The sequence below is a fragment of the Columba livia genome, chromosome 1 (genome assembly GCF_036013475.1).
Source record: "Columba livia isolate bColLiv1 breed racing homer chromosome 1, bColLiv1.pat.W.v2, whole genome shotgun sequence".
NCBI lineage: Eukaryota > Metazoa > Chordata > Aves > Columbiformes > Columbidae > Columba > Columba livia.
Window position 1 is genome coordinate 178537473 of NC_088602.1, and position 24327 is coordinate 178561799.

The window sequence follows — 24327 nt, forward strand, 5'->3', positions numbered from 1 at the left end:
AGAGAGACAGGTATCTATTAAAAAGAAAAAAAACCCAACCCCTCTACATTGGCTCCCTGAGTCAGGATGTGATGAGTTATCCTCCAGAAGTGTCTGTCTCTCTTCGTTAACTACTAAAGGCAAACAACTAGATAAAGTTAGATATGTAGCCATTAAACAAGGTAATTTAGGTGAGGTGAATCCTAACCTGAAAGGAAATATTTGGAATTGCTGAGACTTGGAAAATTTGAAATAACAGTGATTCCCTATGTATGACATGAAGCAGTCTGTAACCAACAGTTTAGTGATCAACCCATGCAGTGGCCCAGCATTATCTAAACTCTAAACTATAAAATATTATCATAATGGTAGTAATGTTTTCCTAGTCGTGTTCTGATTGTATTTCTCACACATGATTCCCTTTGTCTCTCTCTTCTCATTACTGAAAAAATGTGCTTGGACACAGGCAGAGTTTCTACCCTCTTCCAGCCTTTCAAGATTGATTTCACACAGAGAAACTGTCTACACAAGAATAGGCAAAATTACCTGAAGTATCTATTCAAATCTGGAGTGGAAGAAAGAGAGGGGAGTCCTGCCTTGGGTCCATCACATGACTAAGTAATGGTCCTGCCAAAACCAAGTAGAAAGGAACTTGAATATCAGAGGCAGAGACATTTTTTACATATTTGTGTATCACAGTTCACAGATGTCTGTATTATCAGCCTTAAAGGACACACTAAATAATTCCTTCACACAATCATCAGTTTTAAAGAATGCAGAATTACTGCATTTTCTGTAGTATGGACTCAAATTGATATTATTCTATGAAACTTTGGATCATTAATTACACATTAGATTTAAAAAGCTGCTTTCTGATTGTGAATCAAATGTCAAAGTGGTTTAAATTTGACTCAGATTCGGAAGAACTCAGCCAGCAGGCATGTGGAAAAATTATTGCAACCAGTGTGCAAATACACAGAAGGCACCTGAAAGGCCCTGAAACGGAATCTCCCTCATCTGCTTTTTTCCTTCAAACTCTCAAAAATGTTTATGGAACTGAACCTTTTTGATCTTTACAGGTCTTCTCTTTCCTTGAAGTTGTTTCAGGGGAAGGCCATTGTCACCCCTTTATAACTAGTCTCTGGTGTACTGAAGTATGAAGTAGCCTGTTCCAATTCAAGGGAAAGAAAATGTAGAGGCCAAATATCTTAGTTGTTAGACAGTCTTTACATAAGGAAGTCAGCAAGTTGCACTTGATGTTTCTTTCTGGACTGCTGCCTTTTCCCTGGGGATACATGAAACAGGACATTGACTTAAACAGATGGTTGTTGCCTCTGAATTATTTAACAGCTAAATCAATTCTGTTGCCATGAAAGGGAAGAGTGTGCTGGAAGCATTTCTCCTCCTCCTCTCTCTCGACCTCCTTTTCATGTTAGAAGTGGCCAGGAACAGAATCTGCTATTGGCAGCACCAGAGCCTGCAGGGGTGGAAGTGGAGGATGCAAAAGTGAAACCTGGATTCTAGAGCTACTAAAGAAGAGCAGCCATTACACCAGAAATGTGTTTATACTCTTCAGATGGTATTGCATCCGGTTTGGTACACATCTATGGTTACTAGATACGGTTAATGGGATAAAAGAATGAAAAAAATATCTAGACAGCCTGTATAGCCTGTAGCTATGTAGTATCTGAACATAAGGTATGTTCAGATCTCATTTTTAAAATGCAGAGATAACTGGCTAATTTATTTGAGCCATGAACTCCGTTCTGGGACAGTTTATAGATAATATGTCAGGAAAATGTTGGAAGACCAAATTTTTCCTGTTATTTTGAGATGAAAGTGCATAAACTGTTGCAATGGCTGAGTGTAGTTCTACTGTCACAAGAAGGAACACTCCTTGCTGTCAGTGCTATCAGACTTGTAAAAGCCTGGTCTTTCCTTAGAAAACAGAATGTTCGTGCGAACTTCATGCACAAAAGGTAAAATGACCCTCAACCCCAAATTTCCAGCCTCCTAATCTCGAAAACAAATGTGAAACCTTGATCAAAGTCACAGAGATGAGAGGTTCTCCTTAGTCCTCCAAACGTGCTTTATTGGAACACTGCTGGCTCAAATGGCCCCCAAAATCAGCCCTGCACGTCACACACCCCTTGCCAGCACCGAGCAGTTTACACTGGAGGGCAAGCATCTGGAATGAACTGCACAGTGTGAGGCAAGCAGGTTAGTTTTGCTTAGCTTATAATCAGTCCTGATTACTGTTTTTGCTTTAGCTGAACAACCCAAGCATTCGTCAGTCATCAGGCTGACTGCTGAGCTAAGCAGGTTGTGCACAATGGCATATACTTTATAGCCCACAGTGGAATGTCAAACAGATATATAGAAATCTTCTCATTTGCTGTCATTGAGCAATTCTTTGGACCTTAAATCCAAACAGAAAATGTGACTTTAAAGTTCCTGGAAGAACTTGTGTCAAAGACTATAAAGAGAGCTGCTCAGAAGTAGAAAGAAGCAGATTAGAGACATTGTCAGAAATCCCTCAGTTTCTGGGTACAGAAAACATAAAGACAAAAATCTGAGTATCATTCTTTTATTAATTCACCTGCCTGCAAATTATGCCAGCAGACACCCTTATTATTTTTTAATTGCACAAAAATTAGCCTGTTTACATTCTTGCAACAATGATTCATTATGCATAATGAACAAATCAGTGATAACAGAAATCTGGTGTTAAGGAAAGGAAGCACTAAAAAAACTGATGACCTATTGGTGCCCAATTCCTTAACGTGATGGATATCTTTAAACATTTTGACATGGTACAACACTTTCCATACCGCAAAGCAAACGCGGGGGGCGTTCCCACGGTGACGGCGGGAGGTTTAAGAGCGGCTGAAACTCGATACTAGCATTCAGTCAGCTGATCGGAGCCAGCCCAGCGAGAGCGGGTGTAGGGAGGAGCAACCGGGTTGTGTAGCGGGTGAGTCCCACCCACACTGTGCTGCAGCAGCAGGTGTAGTAGCTTGTGTAGCAGGGTGCAGAGAGCACTTGTCGCTTGTCAGCCCCTCTAACTTATTTCCAGCATCCCAGACTGCTGACAACCATGGTCGCCTCCAGGAGGAGAGCTTGTCTGAAACAGACTGTGGCAGCGCAGACTGAGGAGGTTCTGTCCCGAACGGTGGCTGTTCAGGTCTCCGGCTGCAGGGAGTGCCAGAGCCTGCTGCTGCCGGGGGAGGGAGGCCAGCACTCCACCTGTGTGAGGTGTGAGCAGGTGCAAGACCTGCTCGACATGGTTGTGAAACTTAAGGAGGAGGTTGAGACGCTGAGGACCATCAGGGAGTAAGAAAGGGAGATCGACTGGTGGAGTAACACCCTGACGTGCCAGTTGGAAAGGTCCCAGGGAGGTACCCCCCAAAAGGAGATGGACCTCCTGCCCTCTCGGACAGAGGCGGAAGTCCTGAGACAGTCCCACCCTTGTTGCTGTCGGGCAGAGGTAGGGGACCTAAAAGACGACGAGGGTTGGAAGTGTATTCCGGTTCGGTGTCACGGGCAGCCCCCCTCCCTGCCTGCTTTGTCTCCCCAGGTGCCCCTCCGTAATAGGTTTGAGGCCCTGGATCTTGAAGAAGAGGTAGGTGAGGAGGTGGTGCCAAGCCTGCCTACAAGATCACATAGGAAGAGGCGGTTGACTTCACAACTTAAGACTGCCTCTGATAAGAAAGAAAGAAGGGTGATTGTAATAGGAAATTCCCTTCTGAAAGGAACAGAGGGCCCAATATTCAGGGTTGACCCTCATCTTAGGGAAGTTTGTAGTCTATCTGGAGCCCGGATCAAGGATATTGCTAGAGAGCTCCCCAAACTGGTGCACCTGACAGAGTACTACCCGCTGCTGGTCTTCCAGACAGATGGGGAGGAAGCTGCTTCCCGTAGTCTGAGGGGAATGAAGAATGATTTCAAGGTCTTGGGAAGGATGGTGAAAGACTCAGGGGCTCAAGTGATCTTCTCTTCACTCCTTCCATCTTCTAGTGACGATTTGGGATGGAATAGGAAAATTCAGTCTCTTAATGGTTGGCTCCGAGACTGGTGCTACAGGCAGGGCTTTGGATTTTTTGATAATGATTGGTTTTATAAGACACCAGTCTGGACAGTGTCACGCGGGAAAGGTTTATCTCGCAGGGGCAAAAGGGTGCTGGGGCAGGAATTAGCTGGGCTCATTTGGAGAGCTTTAAACTAGGCTCGAAGGGGGATGGGGTTGTAGCTGGGCTTGTCCCAGTGGGGCAGCATTCTAAAACTGATGAGGACCGGGTGGCCTCCTATGCCCCTAGGGAGAAATTGGTGTGCTCTGCTCGCTCCCTGAAATGCCTGTACACCAATGCGCGCAGCATGGGGAATAAGCAGGAGGAGTTAGAATCCTATGTTCGGTCAGGAGATTATGATCTGGTGGCAATTACAGAAACATGGTGGGACAGTTCACATGACTGGAATGTGGTCATGGATGGCTACGCCCTTTTCAGGAAAGACAGGCCAGCCAGGCGTGGTGGTGGAGTTGCTCTCTATGTGAGACAGCAACTACAATGTACTAAATTCTGCCCAGGAGTGGATGACGAGCGAGTTGAGAGTGATGGGTCAGGATCAAGGGGCAAGCTGGCAGGGGTGACACTGTTGTGGGCACCAGATCAGGCTGAGGAAGTTGATGAGGCCTTCTGTGGGCAGTTGAGAGTGGCCTCACAGTCACAGGCCCTGGTTGTTGTGGGGGATTTTAACTTCCCTGATGTTTGCTGGAAGGAGCATTCAGCCAGCCAGCCACAGTCCAGGAGGTTCCTCCAGTGCATTGATGATAACTTCCTCATGCAGATGGTGGAGGAGCCGACTAGGAAAGGTGCACTGCTGGATCTCATCCTCACTAACAAGGACGGTCTGGTCGAAGCAGTAAAGGTTGAGGGCTGCCTGGGTTGCAGTGACCACGAGATGGTGGAGTTCAGCATCTTGGGTGGCAGGAACAGAATAGCAAGTAGAATTGCAACCCTGGACTTTAGCAGGGGTAACTTTGGCCTTTTCAAGCAATTGCTGGGGGAAATCCCATGGGCAAGACTGCTTGAAGGTAAAGGGGCCCAAGATAGCTGGATTGCATTCAGAGATTGCTTCTTCCACGCTCAGGATCAGAGCATCCCCACACGTAGGAAGTCAAGGAAGGGAGCCAGGAGGCCTGCGTGGTTGAATAGGGATCTGTTGGGTATGCTCAAGCAGAAGAGAGTTTACAGGTCGTGGAAGCAGGGGCTGGCCACTTGGGAAGAATATAAGGCTGCTGTTAGAGGATGTAGGAAGGCAGCTAGGATAGCCAAGGCCTCCTTAGAATTGCAGCTGGCGAGAGGGGTCAAGGACAGCAAAAAGAACTTTTTCAAATACATAGCAGATAAAACTAATACCAGAGGCAGTGTAGGCCCACTGATGAATGGGGTGGGTGCTCTGGTGGCAGAAGATACAGAGAAGGCAGAATTACTGAATGCCTTCTTTGTCTCTGTCTACTCTGCCGGAGGCGGTCCTGGGGAGCCCCGTACCCCTGAGACCCCGCATGAAGCCAGGTCAATGGAGGAGTTTGCTTTAGTCAATGAGGACTGGGTTAGGGAGCAATTAAATAGTCTGGACATCCATAAATCCATGGGTCCAGATGGGATGCATCCGCGGGTGCTGAGGGAGCTGGCTGAAGTCATTGCTGGACCGCTCTCCATCATCTTTGCCAAGTCTTGGGAAACGGGGGAGGTGCCCGAGGATTGGAGGAAAGCAAATGTCACTCCAGTCTTCAAAAAGGGCAAGAAGGAGGACCCAGGTAATTACAGACCGGTCAGCCTCACCTCTGTCCCTGGAAAAGTAATGGAACAGCTTATCCTTGGTGTCATCTCAAGGCATATCAATGATAAGAGGGTTATTAGGGGCAGTCAGCATGGCTTCACCAAGGGTAAGTCATTCTTGACCAACCTCATAGCCTTTTATGAGAATGTAACAAGGTGGATGGATGATGGCAGAGCGGTGGATGTGGTCTACCTTGACTTCAGTAAAGCCTTTGACACAGTCTCCCACAGCATCCTCACAGCTAAGTTGAGGAGGTGTGGTGTAGACAATAGAGTAGTGAGATGGGTTGCAAACTGGCTTAAGGAGAGAAGCCAGAGAGTGGTAGTCAATGGTGCGGAGTCTAGTTGGAGGCCAGTATCTAGTGGAGTGCCTCAGGGGTCAGTACTGGGGCCAATATTATTCAATATATTCATTAACGATTTAGACGAGGGAATAGAGTGTACTATCAGCAAGTTTGCTGATGACACTAAGCTGGGAGGGGTGGCTGACATGCCAGAAGGCTGTGCTGCTATCCAGTGAGACCTGGACAGGCTGGAGAGTTGGGCGGGGAATAACCTAATGAAATTTAACAAGGGAAAGTGTAGAGTCCTGCATCTGGGCAGGAACAACCCCAGGTTCCAGTATAGGCTGGGAAATTACATATTAAAGAGCAGTGTAGGGGAAAGGGACCTGGGGGTCCTGGTGGACAACAGGATGACCATGAGCCAGCACTGTGCCCTTGTGGCCAGGAAGGCCAATGGCATCCTGGGGTGTATTAGATGGGGGGTGGTTAGTAGATCGAGAGAGGTCCTCCTTCCCCTCTACTCCGCCCTGGTGAGACCACATCTGGAATATTGTGTCCAGTTCTGGGCCCCTCAGTTCAAGAAGGACAGGGAACTGCTGGAGAGGGTCCAGCATAGGGCAACGAAGATGATTAAGGGAGTGGAGCACCTCCCTTATGAAGAAAGGCTGAGGGAGCTGGGTCTCTTTAGTTTGGGGAAGAGGAGACTAAGGGGGCACCTTATCAATGTTTATAAATATATAAAGGGTGAGTGTCATGAGGATGGAGCCAGGCTCTTCTTGGTGGCAAACAATGATAGACAAGGGGTAATGGGATCAAGCTGGAACACAAGAGGTTCCGCTTAAATTTGAGAAGAAACTTCTTCTCAGTGAGGGTGACAGAGCACTAGAACAGGCTGCCCAGGGAGGTTGTGGAGTCTCCTTCTCTGGAGACATTCAAAACCCGCCTGGACATGTTCCTGTGCGACCTCACCTAGGCGTTCCTGCTCCAGCAGGGGGATTGGACTAGATGATCTTTTGAGGTCCCTTCCAATCCCAAACATACTGTGATACTGTGAGTACATTCTGGATCTCACTAAACTGACACACACTTAAATTGTTTGGAGAATAAGAATGTTTTGATGTAGCTGCTTATAACAGTTGAGCTTACACTATGCAAATGAATAAGTCAGTAAACAGCAGACACTCACAGTTTCTCTGCAAAAAAACTTCAGTTAGCACATGGAACTAAAGCATGTGCAAATATGATCCACCAATTTTCTTAGTTATACATTTCCTTGTTAATGTGTTGTCATGCTTTTTTTAAAAACAACCAGTCTAACTATAAATCCAGATCTTGCTTTCCAATTCAGTCTGAAAGTTATTATTAATGAAAGTAAACTGCTTCTCTCTAATATTCTTTAATTATTTTGATGGCATGTAAATGATATTTATTAGATTGTAATGCCTTTCCTTGCAAATCTGCCTGGGGTAGGGTATTCTTAACCTTTTTTTGCACTGGATTATTCCATCAGCTTTAAAGGACTTCAGCATACTTCCTTGACTCTGAAGGAAAACAGTGATATATACTAGTAAAAGTTCTATATTAACTTTTTTCTGTATCATATGAGCAAAGATAAACCAAGCTGCTCTTGAAGAGCAACAGTCTGCAACCCACTAGACACATGAACTATCTGGAGGATACCTATATGTTACAAACAGAATAAAAGGAGCCATGGTTGTTTATCTGGTAAGCAGCATTCTGCAGAAAGAGAGTCTCAAGAGTTATTTTGGGGCTATCAAGACTACAAATGTAACTACTAGATAGGATGTATTAACATCTTGTTGTACAGGCTACTTTTTTTATTCTCTGGTGTTGTTTGACTCACCTGCAAGACCAAATTTAATTCTGTAGATTTAGGCCTTAATTGTGCAAGATTGTAGGCAGCCTTCCTGCTGTCTAGCTGGAATCTCCATCAGTGGGAAATAGGTAGGCTTGCATAAATCTGTAAGTGTGGGTGTGTGCATATGCATCTAATGATGGGCTTGATGTTCTTGCATATAAGTTTTCCCTTAGAAATAAAGTCAAGGAGTCAAGGCAAATGAAAACCAATGTGATCTTTCCTTTTTCTTTTTTTTTCCTCATCTTAAATATAGTAATTTTTAAGTCTGATCTGTGATTTTCAAACAGTCTGTGCAGATTAGTAGAGAATATACAGACCAAGAAACAGACTTTTTTTTTTATGTTCCAAACACTCTGAAAACAGCAAGATCTGCGGTTACTGGAAAATGCAATAATATCAGTTTGAAGGTATCTTTTTCAAGTAGAAGAATGGCAAAGAATTATGTAATTCGGTCCAAAGGTCTGACAAGAACCATTCTGTTTTACCACTAATGGACTGACAGCCATTCTCCCTCACAGCCTTAATTCTGTTTGAAGTAAATCACTAAATACAGTAGCAAAATTTCAGAGTTCATTGAGGGGAACATAATTTTTGTGGCAATATAGTAAACATCCTTACATTTATTCAAAAATAGAAGTAGTTGCCTAGTAATGTCTATGAAAGTGAAAAAGCAGTGCACTGCTAATTGTCCCATCCACCAAAGAAAATATGTTCAGCAGCCTGCAAAACCGTGGTGGTTATAAGGTGCATCTACAAGTTTGGCACGGCTGGGACTGTTGCAAACAAAATTAGGACAATCACATATAGCGTAAATTAATATTTCCCCTATGAGAGCTGCCAATACTTTGACATTGTGACAAACATAATCAAGGAAAAAGCTAATACACATTCCATCATCCATTCTTCAACAAGCATGGGTGGATGCAGCCAGGCTTTGGAGGTGAACATCTGGGGGATGTTCACATACACTGTATATTAATGAATCTGAGGACAATTATTTTTATATATTCCACACACAGATGAGCACACACCTGCTAAAACAGACCAATTTACTATATTGGCATCCAAGACATATATTGGCTCTCTTCCAAAAATGAAATGGATGAAAACCATCCCACATCAGGGCTTCCACACTTCTATTTTAATCACTAAATATGCCTTCACATCATTTTCACATACAAAGACATATATGCATATCATATACATATACACATATACATGTATTTATATAAAGTGATCAAAGTGATAAGGGGAAAGATATGTGTCTATTTGATTCTGAACATATCACTTTCCAATAGCAAACTATCTCTCAACTCTGTAATGAGGTAAAATAAAGTTAATAATATTGCCACCCTCATAGTCCAATATAAAACACGAAGCTTTTAACATAATTGCCTTTTAAAAAAAAAAACATTTTAAATTGCTCTCATTCTGTCAAATACATTTATTTCAGGTATATAGCTGAAGCCAGTTTTCATGAAAATAGCCTGGTACTTTATGCTATTACATGTGACAGCACAAGCTCACCATGTTCCATTTCATTTTCTTAACTAGGTGACTGTAGCAGAGAAGGACATTATACGCAGTGGGTGTCCAAATGAGCCTCTGTCTCATCCTTGCTACAGCAATTTGCAGAGACTTGGGGAGGACAACCACTCTGCTGCCGTTTGCAAAGGTTTTCATGTGTTCTCCCACCTGTAGAGAGTTCTCTGCAGTGCTTCATGATGGTGTCACCTGAGGGAGGCCACTCTTCTTCCTGGAAGATCCTTAATGGATGTTTGTCACTCAAAGACAGGAGAATAATTTGTAACAAGGAGGCACAAAGCAGAGAAATGACTCTTTGTACCATCTATCTTTGTTACACAACTAGACTACAAGCCTTAATGTTTAAGTGGCTTTTATTAGAATTTCAGCTAATAAAAAGGGAGATTTCATGATAATATTGCTAAGCTGATAGAAAAACATGTTGCACTCTAAAACACTCTGTGAGATTCTTGGGTTTTTTGTGCAATATTGACAGTCTGACACTTAGAGACTAATGGTATGACACTCAGACAATGTAACACTTGGCTGTCTCTGAGTCATGCAATGACATCTGCGCAGAAGGTTTGTTGTTTATCATCTGAACCCATTCTTCAGTCCCTTCTATATCACTTAGCTAACCACTCCATTAACATTAGGTTGTCCTCATAAAAAATAGGGAAGTGCTATTATTGTTATTTTATTCTAAGCGATATGCCCAAATCAGCATAGTAAATTTAGGCAAGACTACGTGCAGAAACCAGAGGAGTTGAGTTCTAGCTGAGAATCTCAACTGCAGGCCATTCACTTTCCATCTCAGAGTGATCCCTCATTCTTTGAAAAGCTGAATATCCCAGCTTCCAAGGGTCTGTAACCAGCCAATGGAACTCACAGCCAAGGGAAAGAAGAGTCCACAAACGAGAGGGAAAGCAGGACCAGTACAACAACACTGCCCAAACTGAGAATCCTTAAATTCACTGTCCCATGTTATAGCATCCTTTGGGCAATAAAATTGAAATAATTTTGTTAAGCTTGCCAGTTATCACCAAGAAAGGTTGATTCCCTCAGTTACAGCTGTGAGAGGAGAGACTCATTTGCAGTCTTTGCTTAATTGTGCATTTGGAAGGGACACTAGTAATGGCCCTTTTACTTCTTGCGAAATGCATATGGGAAGTCAGGCTCTTGGGCCCATCCTAAGCATAATAAAGAAAAATGTATTCATTCTTATGAAGTGAGGCACATACAGACGCAACCTTTTGTTTCCCTGAAAAACGCTAAACAAATAGTTATGGCAGAAGACAATAGAAGCTGACTTCACTACATAGAAAAGGATTCAAAAAATTCCTTAGTTTCTCTCTAATTGTTTCAAGCTGAGACAATAGAGAAAAAAAATATTTCTCTAGCTATTTGTACACATTTTGCTTTGACATGATTGCTATCAGCTTATATTTTTTTGTTCAAATATTTGTATGATCAAATCACACTGGCACAAATGTTCATGGAAAAGAGATTTCAAAGTCCATGCACACGGATTCACAGAAGCTGAATATTCTGTCCTCCCACAAGACAATTTATTTTAGAAAGGTTCATTTATTAGTCAAATCAGAGCAAGAAAATAGCATCAAAGGATTTATCTGACCTATCGCTACCAGGCAATACAACTGAAATATCAAGTACTCTGAGAACCAGTCACAGGCGAGCCACAGATTAAAAATTCTAATTACAAATGCATTGATTTAGTAATTTCAAAAAAAACCCAAAGAAATCCTGAAAAGCATGATATGCTTGCAAATATCCTTTTAGTAGCAAAGCAGTACATTGGTTCTGTGAATTATTCACCAAGACATCATAAATATGTATTTTATAACAGCAGGGTATACTAATCCATAACTTCTCCTAACAACTTGAATTAAAAGTGAACTGTAAATAAAAATTTTAAGAGGTTTTGTGCCCTTTTGTGATCAGCAAAATTTCAAAGGGCCTTCTTTCTGCATTTTAAGTTTAAAAGTACCATCAAGTCTAGGCTTGATTTTGTTCAAAGGCTTGATGTGGCTCTCAAAAGCATAGTTGAAATTTTTCCTTACATTGGTTGAAGAAGAATAAGAAAATATGCTAAATCTTTAAACACCTTCCTTTTTGAGTGTTTATTTGCTGGAGTTCAGTAAGAAAGAAATACTAAAGCAAGATATGTGGCAGCAAAGCTGTAAGACTTATGAGAGAAACACTCAAAGTGCATTGTTCACCTCCTTTTCCCATCTCTACACTGAATGTGACCCAACTACATGAACATTATGAACCAAGCACCAGCATGTGACCTGAAACTCAGGCACCCCCTTGTGTCAGGTTGTGTCACCCCATGGCTATGTGATTTCCACCTAAAGCTGCATACATGTGCACTTACTGGAGCTTTGGTTGTGATGTCTCTTTGTGTGACCTGCTGTGTGCATGCGTGCATACATGCAAGTGTGTGTGCATGTGTGCAGGACCAGTGTTGTACATCTATGCAGAGAATGTCTACATTTTGCTGGTGTGTTGTCCAGTCATGTCCAGCAGGGTAGCAGCAACTGTGAGGTCCTTGGAAAAACTGACACAAGAAATTTGTCTGCCAGGTTTGCAAGGCTTGTAGTCTGACTGTCCCCAATAGACCTCTGAGAAATAAAGCAAATAATGTTTGGGGGTTTGTTTGTTTGGTTGGTTGGTTGTTTTTTTGTTTGTTTTTGTTTGTTTGTTTGTTTTGTGGGTTTTTTGTTTGTTTGTTTTTGGTTTTTTTTCTGCCAGTCTCCAGTTTGCAGTAGGCTGGTAGGCTGTGCTTGGTCATCTTTTACAAGGAGAAGGGAGATTACAATTCTGGCCAGTAACCACATCATATATTTCACCATAAAACCCTTTGGTTCCACAATACTGATTAGAAATTTTTCTGAAAAAATAAATTGCCTGAGTGTTATAGACCTCTCCATCTCAGTACCTTTCTCAGTAGTTTATTCCAATCTGTTATGTAAAACCATGTGCTTTAGCTTAGTTGTTTCTTTCCCTTTTCTAGTGTTTACCCATATGCATTCATTTCAGAAATCAGTCAAATTCCCTCTCAGCCAGGAAACTCCACAAATGCGGCAGAGTCTAAGTTTTTTGATCCAGATGAAGCTCTGGTAATGTGGGATACTTACGCACTATGTTTAGTCATTAAGAGGTTACTATGGTGACAGAGTAATTTCAAGGTAGGGTTTGAGAACAACCTAGAAGATATGCGGCTTTGGCTTATATTTTCAGGTAAGAGCCTGCTGGCAGCTCTTCACTCTGATTCTTCTTAAAACATAAAAAAACAATCCTCCTTGGTAAAGTCCAAGCACAATTATGTGAAATTCCAGATTGCTACTGAAAGCTCTCTAAAATCAACATTTATTTTTGAAAACTCCTTTTAAAATCAAACAAGAGGTTTGTAATTCCCCCATCTCCTGATCCACAGAAAGGTTTTTACACATAAAAATTGAAATCTTTACACCTATTTTCTGATTTAATCTGTTACAGTTTTTAGAATGCTTTGGGATCTTTTTAAAAATGAAGGTGCTTTCCTAATGCAAAACAAAAAATTGTAAAATCAAAGTTGAATTTACAGGGGATCATGATAGTGCTGTTGTAAATAGGACCTGGAAGAAATTTAATACAATATTTTCTGCCTGTAAGGAGGAGTAGACAGCAGTTCATGTCAAAATATCATATTCAGATATCTTTCACAGACAGAAAGCACAAGAAAAACATGTGTCTTTATTTGTATACATATGCATTACAATAAAAAATTTTGTGTAAAAAGATAGCCATTATTTATTTATGGCATATTTTGTTCCATTTTCAAGACACAGTAACATCAGCCAGAAGAGGGAATGCAGTTTACCAGCCCTGGTGTGTAGTGTTGTGCTATCATAACAATGCTGGTGGCACTGGTGATAAATGAAGGCAAAGGAGATGCCTCCAAATTAGATCCATATTGGGATTTTTTCTTCATTAAGAGAAGCAGAAACCTTGTCACTTTTCAGAGGGGAAGAAGAAAGAAAAAAAAAAAGAAAGAAAGAAAGAAAGAAAGAATTAATGCAGCAAGAAAGTAAATTTTACTCTGGCTTTTGAATTCATTATCACTAGCAATGGAAGGCACTAAAATTCAGCATTTTGGAACCCCCTTCTTAATATAATGTTTTGCTCATTTGATATATCTTTTCATTGTAATTAGTGTAATTCTGGAAACAATTAAACAGCTGTTATTCTTTTTGGAACCTGTCATTAAAATTAATGGGAAAGAGCTGTGGAACGCAAGGCTGAGGGTTGAAATGAATGTTACCTGTGGAAAGGCAGGATGTGGTACTCCGGTAACTCCTTGAGTCATTCCCATTCTGAGATCCTAGGAGAAAGGAAGTGTTTTATTGTTTGTATGAAAATAGCTGGGTCTCTGTTACACCTTCCTTAGGGATAAAGTTTGTTTGCTTCAGGGTTTTTGGGAATGTAGGGAGGATAAGAGAATTTTTGCTAAGTAGGGTGAATTCCACTCCACCAGCCACCTGTGTGCACAAGAACTGCTATATTGGGTCAGGTAAAGGAAACATCTAGGCCCACATTGGCTAAGCACCGATATTTCGAAAAAGGCACTGTCCTGGTTTTGTCTGGGATAGAGTTAATTTTATTGAATCATAGAATGGTTTGGGTTGGATGACACCTTAAAAATCACCTTGCTTCCAACCTCCCTGCCAGCAGCAGGGACACCTTCCACTAGGCAGGTTACTCAAAAGCCCCATCTGACCTGGCCTTGAACATTTCCAGGGATGGGGCATCCACAGCTTCTCTGAGCAATAAGTTCCAGTGCCTCACCACCCTCATAGTGAAGCATTTCCTTCTTATATCTAATCTGAATCTACCCTCTTTCAGTTTAAAGCCATTACCCCTTGTACTATCACTACATGCTCTTATAAAAAGTCTCTCTTGAGATTTCTTGTAGACCCCCTTTATGTACTGGAAGGCTGCTGTAAGATCTCCCTGCACCCCTGCAGCGTTCTCTTCTCCCAGCTGAACAACCCCAGCTCTCTCAGTCTGTCCTCATATGGCAGGTGCTCCAGTCGTCTGATCATCTTTGTGGCTCTCCTCCTGACTTGCTCTGACAGGTCCATGCCCTTCTTATATCGGGGACCCCAGAACTGGATGCAGTACTCCAGGTGGGTTCTCTCACAAGGGAAAAACAGAGGGGCAGAATAATGTCCCTCATGTTTCTTTTGATGAGACCCAGGATCCAGTTGGTTTTCTGGTCTGTAAGCACACATAGCCAGATCATATTGAGCTTCTCATCAGCCAACACTCACAAGTTCTTCTCCTCAGGGGTGCTCTCAATCCATTATCTGCCCAGCCTGTATTTCTGCTTTGGATTGCCCTGACCCATGTGCCAGATCTTGCACTTGGCCTTGTTGAACTTCATGAGATTCTCACAGGCCCACTCCTCAAGCTTGTCAGGATTCCTTTGGATGGCATCCCTTCCCTCCAGCATGTTGACAGCACCACACAGCTTGGTGTTGTCAGCAAACCTTTGGAGGGTGCGCTCAATCCCACTGTCCATGTCACTGATTAAGATGTTAAACAGCGCCGGTCCCAATACCAATCCCTGAGGAACACCACTCATCACTGGTCTCCACTTGAACATCAAGCCATTGACCACAAATCTTTGAGTGTGACCATCCAGCCAATTTCTTATCCACTGAGTGGTCCATCTGTCAAATCCATGTGTCTCTGTCACGGAGGCACCCTGTAGGTTAATGTAAGGGACAACAAGGTCCAAAAACAACTTTTATTAAACCTGTGAGAAACGGGGTTTTAGCACTCCAATAGTGACTTAAATAAAGGTTCGGATATCAGTCGAGGAAAATTATTTAAGAGACAGCAACCAATACAACAGGCGATCCACAGAGTGCATGCACGTGGCTTCACCCAAAACAATGCCGAAGCCGTCCCTGAGTCCCGGAGAAATACACACTTGCCTAAACACGGTGCGGGATTATTTTTAAAGAGATACACGTACTCGTAGTGAGTACGGAAAGTGTACACTCGCGATTCCGCGAGGGTAAATTTATAATACACTCGCAATCCTGCGAGGGTTAATTTACTTACACGTGCAAGTGTGCACGGAATCCTACACGTGCTTATGTGGAAGCACGGGAGGAAAATACACTCGCAATTGTGCGAGGGGCTCTCGGCGGCCACTCGCGATTGTGCGAGGAAATAATTTATACATGTGCTCGTATTGGGCACGGAAAGTTACACGTGCAAGTGCGCACGGGAGGAAAATACACTCGCGATTGTGCGAGGAAATAATTTAAAGTACGTGTGCAAATGTGCACGGAAAGTTACACGTGCATATCTGCACGGAAGGAAAATACACCCGCGATTCTGCGAGGATTAATTTTACACGTGCTCATATGGAGTGCGGAAAGTTATACGTGCATATGTGCACGAAAGGTATAAATATACTCTCAATCCTGCGAGAAGTTTTACTCACATCCATGGCGGCAAACCAAGCGGAGTCCCCATCCAGGGAAGGGGGGCTCTCGGTGGCAGCATCTTGCTCGTGCTCCGAGAGACCCGCTACAATGGGCGAAGTCTCGACGAGAATCCCATTTTTATCTGATCAGATCTCACTGTAGGCACTCTAGAAGCTTCTCTGCACCCCCGACACTGGCTGTGGGTGCTCCTGAAGCCTCCAAACATCCCCCACGCTGGGCGTGGTTCAGTGTGCCTTGGCACTCCCTTCTCCTAATGGCCCTGGCCAGGGTGCTCTGGGGCCAAACAAAAGAAGCTGTTAGCCTCAAGTAGCAGAGAAAGAGGGAGATGTGCACACTCCTTCCACACTGAAGGAGGGAGGGGGAGAGAAGGGGGGTTGCATTCTGCCACAGTCTCCAATTTAGAGACAAGGATGTCATGCAGAACAGTGTCAAACGCTTTGCACAAGTACAGGTAGACAATGTCTGTTGCTCTTACATTATCCACCAAAGCTGTGACCCTGTCATATAAGACCACCAAATCCTTTAGGCAAAATTTGCCCTTAGTGAAGCAATGTTGGCTGTCACCAATATTCTTCCCAGTGGCTGGTATAGTGCTGTGTCTTGGATTTAGAATGAGCAAAATGTTGATAATGCACCAACGTTCTAGTTGTTGCTAAGGAGTCAAGGGCTTTTCAGCTTCTTACACCATGCCAGATGCACACAAAGCTGGGAAGGATCATAGCCAAACTGGCTAAAGGGATGTTCGATACTGCATGATGTCATAGTCAGCATACATTTTGGGGAAAGCTTTCTGGGGGAACCGCTGCTTGGGGATGGGCTGAGCATCAATCATGAGGTGGTAAGTAACTGCATTGTGCATTGCTTGTTTTGTGTCTTGTTTGATCATTATTGTTGTTATGATTGTTTTCTCTTTATTGCTGTCCTATTAAACTGTCTTTATCTCAACCCACAGTTTTTACTTTTTTCTTTTCCATTCCTTCCCCCATTCCACTGGGGTAGGGAGGGGAGGGAGTGGCTGCATGATCTTTCCCTAGTCTGCCCTTAGTGTTCTTAGAAACCAGGGTCTTAATTTGAAGCTAATTTAGACTATTTTTGAATGCCCTAAAATGGATATATCATTCAGAAATATGATTAAAACTTTTTCTAGCTATGCACAATATCACATGAAAATGACCTATAGAAACTCTTTCCCAGGCTCCACTACGTGAAATATGAAGTAGTGTTGATTTTCTTAACCTCAGTTTAACCCTGACTCTTTTTAGTCAGCTCTTACAAGTAAAAGAGGTTTCAAGCAGATAAACGCTGTGAATTCAGACCTCTCAGCTAAATAAGATCACTTTCTGTTAGGCCATGGGAAAGGCATCTTATCAGCTTTTGGATGGCATCTGAACATAACATGATGCTCTCCAAATCATGGCACGGTCTTGAGCCTCAGGTGTATCACAGTATGTGGCAGGGAATGTTTTTGCAGCACTTGATTTCTGGTGAGTAGGTGCTTTCTACCTGTAGCTTCTCTGGGTTATAGCACAGTTCTGTTCAGCCGTTCTCATTTGGGGCTCCCAGCACCAGGGACTGGCAGACAGGGACATGATGAATACACATGCCTGGTCCATGGGGATAGACACTGGGGACCTGCATGGCCATCATGCTTCATCTATGTATTGCTACGGTGGAGTGTGAAAGGAGGTAGGTTGTATTGAATCTCACATTCAGCATGCAAGCCAAGACAGCTCTAGGAATTTGCTGCAGAAGTGCTCTGTAAGCACACAAATGGGTTATGATCCTAACAGCTGCATGCAGCCAGGGGTTGCTGTCAATATTATAATGGTCATATAGAAAAAAAATGTATATAGGTGCTAAGCAAAAATATTTTTACTTACCTTTGAAATGGAGGGTTTGTGAATAAAGTTGCTCATTATTCAGTTTGTTTTCTTCTATTAAATCCCCTACAAAATACCAGCATCTGGGTTTTCTCAAGAATGTCCTTTTCTCAAACTATTTCTGCATATAGAAAGAGCTTTTGAATAGATACATATTATAGTGATAATGTAACTAAATATATCATCCACCCATACACTTGCAATTGACTTTCATCTAAAGCCGGTCTTTTTTCCATAGTTCTTGCATCTAATTATCATCAATTTCAGCTCAGGAAGGAAATGATCCAACAATGAAGAGATCAATTATCTTAGCAGCAAAAGAAAAAAAAATCAAATTAGTAAACCGGGAATTTTAGATGGCAATTTGATCTTTGGGACATGTGGCACTTAGAGGAACAATGCACAAAACAGAACTTATCCTGTGGAAAGCCATTTGAATTCAGCAAAACAACATATTAGTGGCTTCTGTCACTGAACTATCAGAGTAAATAATTTCCATTCAATACCCGACAATAGCAAAGTGTCCTGTATAAAATATGTTTAAAACAAAACAAGGGAAGTGATTATGCACTGTTCTGAAAGAGAATGATGTTCTTCTCTGAGGAGATGGTCTGTTTTGTTCTACAGTGATACTTCACCAGAGTCAAACATAATGATTTATTAACGCACAGGAAGTACCCCTCGCAGGCATAGTTAATATTTTAGTACTGCAGGCAATGGAATGTGACAGTTTCACTTGTTGCTCTGACCTTTATTTTTCTTTGTAGCATAATTTCCTAGAACTTCCATTTATCCTGAGGACATGCAATTAGAGATATCCTTTTAGATAAGCCTCAATCATTTCTCACATAACTTTAACACTTATTTTTTCTAAATGAAGCTTGCTCTTCACAGTGCACACTTCGAAACAGTTCAGAGTGGTTCACTGAGAACCATAAAGACCTTAGACAAGACACATTAAAATACACCAATTAGTAAGCTGAGAATTTTAGACTACAATTTTATTTTTTAGCAGCTCAGTATGTCAGAGAAGACTGCACACCAAAAAGCACAGATATAACCAGGGTGAGAGGAAATACTCATTTACATCTTTAGGTGAAAGAAGAAGCACCTGAGTGACAACTTCATTAAATTTGAATACATTGTCTCTATCTTCTGCTGTAAAAGCTTCAGGAGCAATTAATTTCCTTTCTACTGGTAGTGATAATATATCATGGAACAAGAAACAAGAGCACTGAAAACAAAACAGGCAAGGCATGCTAATTAAGGAATCCGAAGAGCTAAATCTTATTTTGATAATGTGTAGGGGTTTTTTTACCTTCTTTCTCTAATACTATTTAATAATCTTCCTTCAAAATTATAACTTATTGGAAAACAGAAGTACCTTTTCTTGTCAGGTCTGGTTAATATTTTAGTTTCTTGTAGAGCTGGATATGACAGTTTTACTGCCTCCACACAGTTATCTCTGATTTTTCTGTTGCATCCCCAATTCTGAGAGGTGACTGATGAGATTTCTGCAATAGAAAGAAAACACCACATAACTGAATTTACCAGAAATAAATGACTTGGGTTTTCTCATATGGCTTTTCTGGTATTTTATTTTGTGGTGACCTTAACTGGAATATCCCACCACGTTCAGGTTCACTTCTGAATAATCCAATGAGAACCGCATGTACCTATGTGTTGGGGCCACAAAGCAGGCAAGGTTTTGAGCAAGATCTGCCCAAATTTTTGCATTACATTGAGGATGTGTTTCCCTTCTCCTCCCCTTAGACCCAGCTTGCTCTTCCCTACACATCTCAGGAGCCCTGTGCAAGCTTCCTGCTTTCCCAGGATTCTTCTCTCCTGTCCTTTCTCTGCAGTCCTTGAGAAGGGAACTTTCTCCCTCCTCATCTAGCAAGAAGCTCCTAAGGGCAGGAGTAAACCTTTCCCTTATAAGAGGTTCCCAGCACCCCAGCAAGCCACATCACAAACATCACTTACAAACTGCCAACAAGCAAATTAAATACACCACATCAATAGCTACAGCATGTTAAAGATATTCCCAAAGTTTTTTTAAAAAAATGACATCATTGACTTGCCTCCTCAGAGAACCTCCAAACTGAAGTGGCAATAATACCTATTTGTCAAAAATTGCACCCCAAAAGTCTCAAGTGCAAACTCAGTTTGACTAGCAAAAACCTGGCAATGTGGGTCAGTGATGAAATTATCAATATTAAATATTTGATGAAGCCAGCAGAACTGAACTCTCAAGAAAAATAAACAGGTAAGGTCCACACAGGCTAACTTTTGAATGGGGAGGTAGGCTGGTAAATTCCATCTAGAGTCACCAGAGAGAAATGCACTCCTCTGACAGATGAATCAGAGCACTTACAGTTAGGCTGCTACTCTGAATCACTCTGCAGTTATTTTTCTTTATTCACAGGGAAGAGGAGCCTCAGAAATCCACCTCATCTAACTTAAAACAAGTTCCACTATATTGAACAGTCTATTCAGGTCTTTCAAAGCTGATCAATGGTATGCAATTAAGGTAAGATTTTTCAAATAATTAAAATTAACTAGAAAATTCACTCTTATTTGCAAAAGCATATTTAAAGGCAACGGCACATTTGAAAATGTTGCTATATTGACATTCCTCTGAAAAAAACACCATTTTGAAAAAAGCAGCTTTGTGATCTAAGTTCAAATTAATGAATGTGTTTGAGGTCAAAGTGGGAGTAAGGTCTGGAACAAAAACCTAGGGCAAGTACTTAGAACAAATATTTTTCATGTTAAAGAGGATGACTATTAATTCAGATCCTGGCACCCTTGAGAGTTTGCTTGGCATCACAAAAAAAGCAAATACAGGGAGATCCGAAATGTTAGCAGACAGCTATAAAAATTTATAGGTTGAAATGGAAATCTTGAATTCTTTCTGAAAAATAACTTAATAAGCCATTATATTTTACACTTGCTCAGTATTCTGAATAATTTTAAGTTATAGTTTCATGCACAGCAAATAAGGTTATTTTCCTTTCCAGTGCATTGTTTCCACTGTGTTTACACAGTACAGATTTAAAGATGAATTCATGGCTTAGTTCTGTACCCAAAGGCCCAAAATGTTCTCCAACAGCAGAGCAGGCACTAACAGTGTGGAAGTGTCCAGTTCTATCCAAATGACAGATACTTCTTTGATTCTGTCTCCATTAATTCTTGATGAAACAGATGGTTATCCAGACTTGAATTCTAACCTATATGTTAAAACTTTGCTCCATTACACAAACCAATTTGAAAGAAAGTTGAGTAACTTCATTGTACACTAAAGCACTAAACAGTGTGCTTCTACTGGCCTTCCTAAGTGTCTGGTATTCACATTAAAAAAATATGTACATGATGTAATAGTGAAGAGCTAAAGTAATTGTTGCATATTTTAGAAATAATAGATCAGTGCTGTTCATTGGGGAAAAAAATAAGAATGTTAGATGCTGCAAGGAGTTCTGTGAGAAGTTCACCAATAAAACTCAAGACTTGCAGTGTTCACTTGTCTGATTTTCTATTAAAACTAATGATCTCTGCTCTCAGAAGTGTGCCAAATGACAGTTCTGGAGAAGTAAGTAAAACTACTGTGTTAATTTCTTACCCTTGTTACCCAGGCAAGCTTGGGTTCCAGATCACACTATATGGTAACACAATTGTGTGCTGTGGGCACTGCACTGGTTTCCAGTGCAAAGTTTGTCACATATGTGCCTAGGCTGTATGATGACTCTAACAGCCCATCTTTACCCTGATTTCTGATCTATCCTTCCTGGTGGACCACAACAGGATCTCTGCTACAAGTACCTCCTTGAGTTCTGCAGGGGCCTGACCATCATTCCCAGCCCACAGGGCAGAAACACATCTCCTCTTAAAGCGCTGGATGAGGAGTAGCATCTGGCAGAGAAAGCTGATAGAAGTGATGGAAAATAGACCCATGAACAACAGTCTGGAAATTAGGGTACCACAACCTCATTGTTAGATGCAGACTGAATCCCTTTGACAAGAACTGACTTATTTCCCAGCTTCATTTACCACATATGCTCTAGTCTTATTTGGAACACCTAAACCCAAGCTGCAGTATCACTCTCCAGATGACACACAGCCTTCCTTAACCATGGGAGAGTCCCTCAGGCTTTTTGAGAGAATGTGAATTCATTCCAGCACATCCTGAATGGAGGGACAGAGCCTGTTACAGCAGAGAAAATTGCTGTGAACACAGCAAAACATCAGCTTTTGGGGTGTGTGTGGTGTTGTGGTTTGGTTTTGTTTTGGTTGGTTGGTTGTTTTTATTGGTTTTTTGTTGTTTGTTTTTTGTTGTTTTGGTTTGGTTTTATTTCAAAGATATTTTTGATCTGAAAAATAATAGATTACACAGACAAAGAAACAGCATATATTTTAAAGCATCCATCTAGAGTTATCACCTCATGCCTGCCAAAATAAATGGAATTTTGTTGCACTAGAGTTAATACTCCATTTGGGGTTTCCATGTAAGCAATCAGTTACTGTTGCTCTTAAGACTTCATCTGTACAAAACAAATAGGTATACCAGTGAGTATTGGAAGCAGCATAGCTCAATACTTTGACTAAACAAAAATAATGAAGAATCCTTTGCTCTAGAGAACATAGTGAATTAACTACATTTTTCTTCTTCCTAGCTATTAATTAAGTTGTGAAGTTCCAGATGATTTATTTGCTATCTGAATGCTGCAGTTGCTCTTTGCTGAAGCTATACAGGCAGGACTGCAGAAAGCAGCATTTTTTCTTAGACTTCTCTATGGTTTATTCCTTTATAAATGTAGACTGGCATTATACCTTCCTCAACATAAAAATCGAAGCACTTCTCTGGAAACACTGTCAGTGATAATTTTCTTATCATTACAGTCTATAATTAGAAATCTTACCCTATGGAAATTAATACAGAGATCAGGTATCAGTGCCAAACCTAGGCAAAGGACCGGCTGAGCTAGAAGGACACATGTCATAATCCTGTCCTACTCACAGAGAATTAGATGGGAGTGAATTTTCATTTATGAACACCTGCACCTGGATAGTTATTGCCTGTTACTGCCTTGTGGGTTTTTTTTATTAATCTACAATGCTCCTTATCTGTATGCTGCAGGTTAGAGATGTTAACACTAGTAATTTTAAGAGTGAAATAGCACTTAAAAAATGTTACTGTCTTATGATAATTGAGTTGAATTTACTGAGAGTCATCTATTATGTTCTTTACTGTGAAAGCTTAGAAAGCACTCATTGAGCTATATTCTTCTGTGGCAGAAAGATAACTTTTAATTTTAAGGATGGCTGTTTACTTTCACTGTTAACTGAATTCAACTAAGCATTTTGTGGTCAGACTATGAAATATGTGATATAATACCTCCTGAAGTATATAACACATTATTTTTCACCCTGAATGTTCATGTTTGGGAGTTACTGCACAACCCATCTTTCTAAATGGTGCAGGGGACCTTGAAAACATGTGGATAATTGAGGATTTGAATATCTGAAGGGCATTGCAATGTAATGTGTCTATTCTGGATTACATTAACTTCTTGGAGAAAACAGAATAATAGATGTTTATAATATCCATATCCTAGTGCTCTTCCAAATGATTTTCTACTGTAGGATAACTACTTTGTGGAAACTTTCCCCAAAGTAAAATAGATTTTATTTTTTATTCCCTGCCTGTAGTCCAAATTAGTCTGTGTATGTGAGAAGACCAGTGTTTTCTTTTGTTTATTTTTCTTATCTCTAGAACACAGATGGGAGTCTTCAGGGTGAATATGAAAAACTCCAGGTGAGCAATGATGATGAAAACTTCTCCTGGAGGAAAGTTCATTCTAAAATAACCAGTTAGTTTCCCAAAATTTTTGGACAAATCCCTAGCTCTGTTCTTCCTGAAAACTTGGAAATTCACTGATTTCTTATAACAGTGACTTCTATATGTGCCACTAGAGAGTTTTATGGACATGAGAGCTACCTTACACTCGTTATAAATTATGACAAGTTGTCATAATTTATGGAGTAATTGACTCTCCCAGATTAGTTACAAAAAAGTTTAAATGAACCCAGGTATAACCTAATCTCTTTCACATGTACCTTACACCTCAAGGTGCTGATGTTTAGAATTATAGAATCACAGAATAGTTTAGGTTGGAAGGGACTTTCAAAGGTCATCTAATCCAACCCTCCTGCAATGAGCAGGGACATCTCCAACTAGATCAGGTTGCTCAGAGCCCTGTCCAGCCTGGTCTTGAATGTCTCCAGGGAGGGGGCATCAACTACCTCTCTGGGCAATCTGTGCCAGTCTTTTACCACCCTCATTGTAAAAAATTTATTTTTCATGTCTAGCCTGAATTACCCTCCTTTAGTTTAAAACACTTACCCTTTGTCCTGTCA

The 24327-nt window shown here is 41.3% G+C and overlaps 1 long non-coding RNA gene across 3 annotated transcripts in view; it reads right to left on the minus strand.

Annotated features, from left to right (window-relative positions):
• Positions 1-7925: 7925 nt before the first annotated feature.
• LOC135578198 (uncharacterized) overlaps positions 7926-24327 on the minus strand; it is a 38832-nt gene continuing 22430 nt past the window's right edge. Inside the window, exons 2-5 of one of the 3 annotated variants that reach the window (XR_010469532.1) lie at positions 19298-19427; positions 17914-18034; positions 13834-13893; positions 7926-9766 (exon numbers count right to left, since the gene is read on the minus strand). This is a non-coding gene — a long non-coding RNA (uncharacterized LOC135578198). Of the gene's footprint in view, positions 9767-13297; positions 13527-13833; positions 13894-17913; positions 18035-19297; positions 19428-24327 lie in introns of those variants that run through there. The other 2 variants (XR_010469531.1, XR_010469530.1) reach the window with 2 other exon arrangements.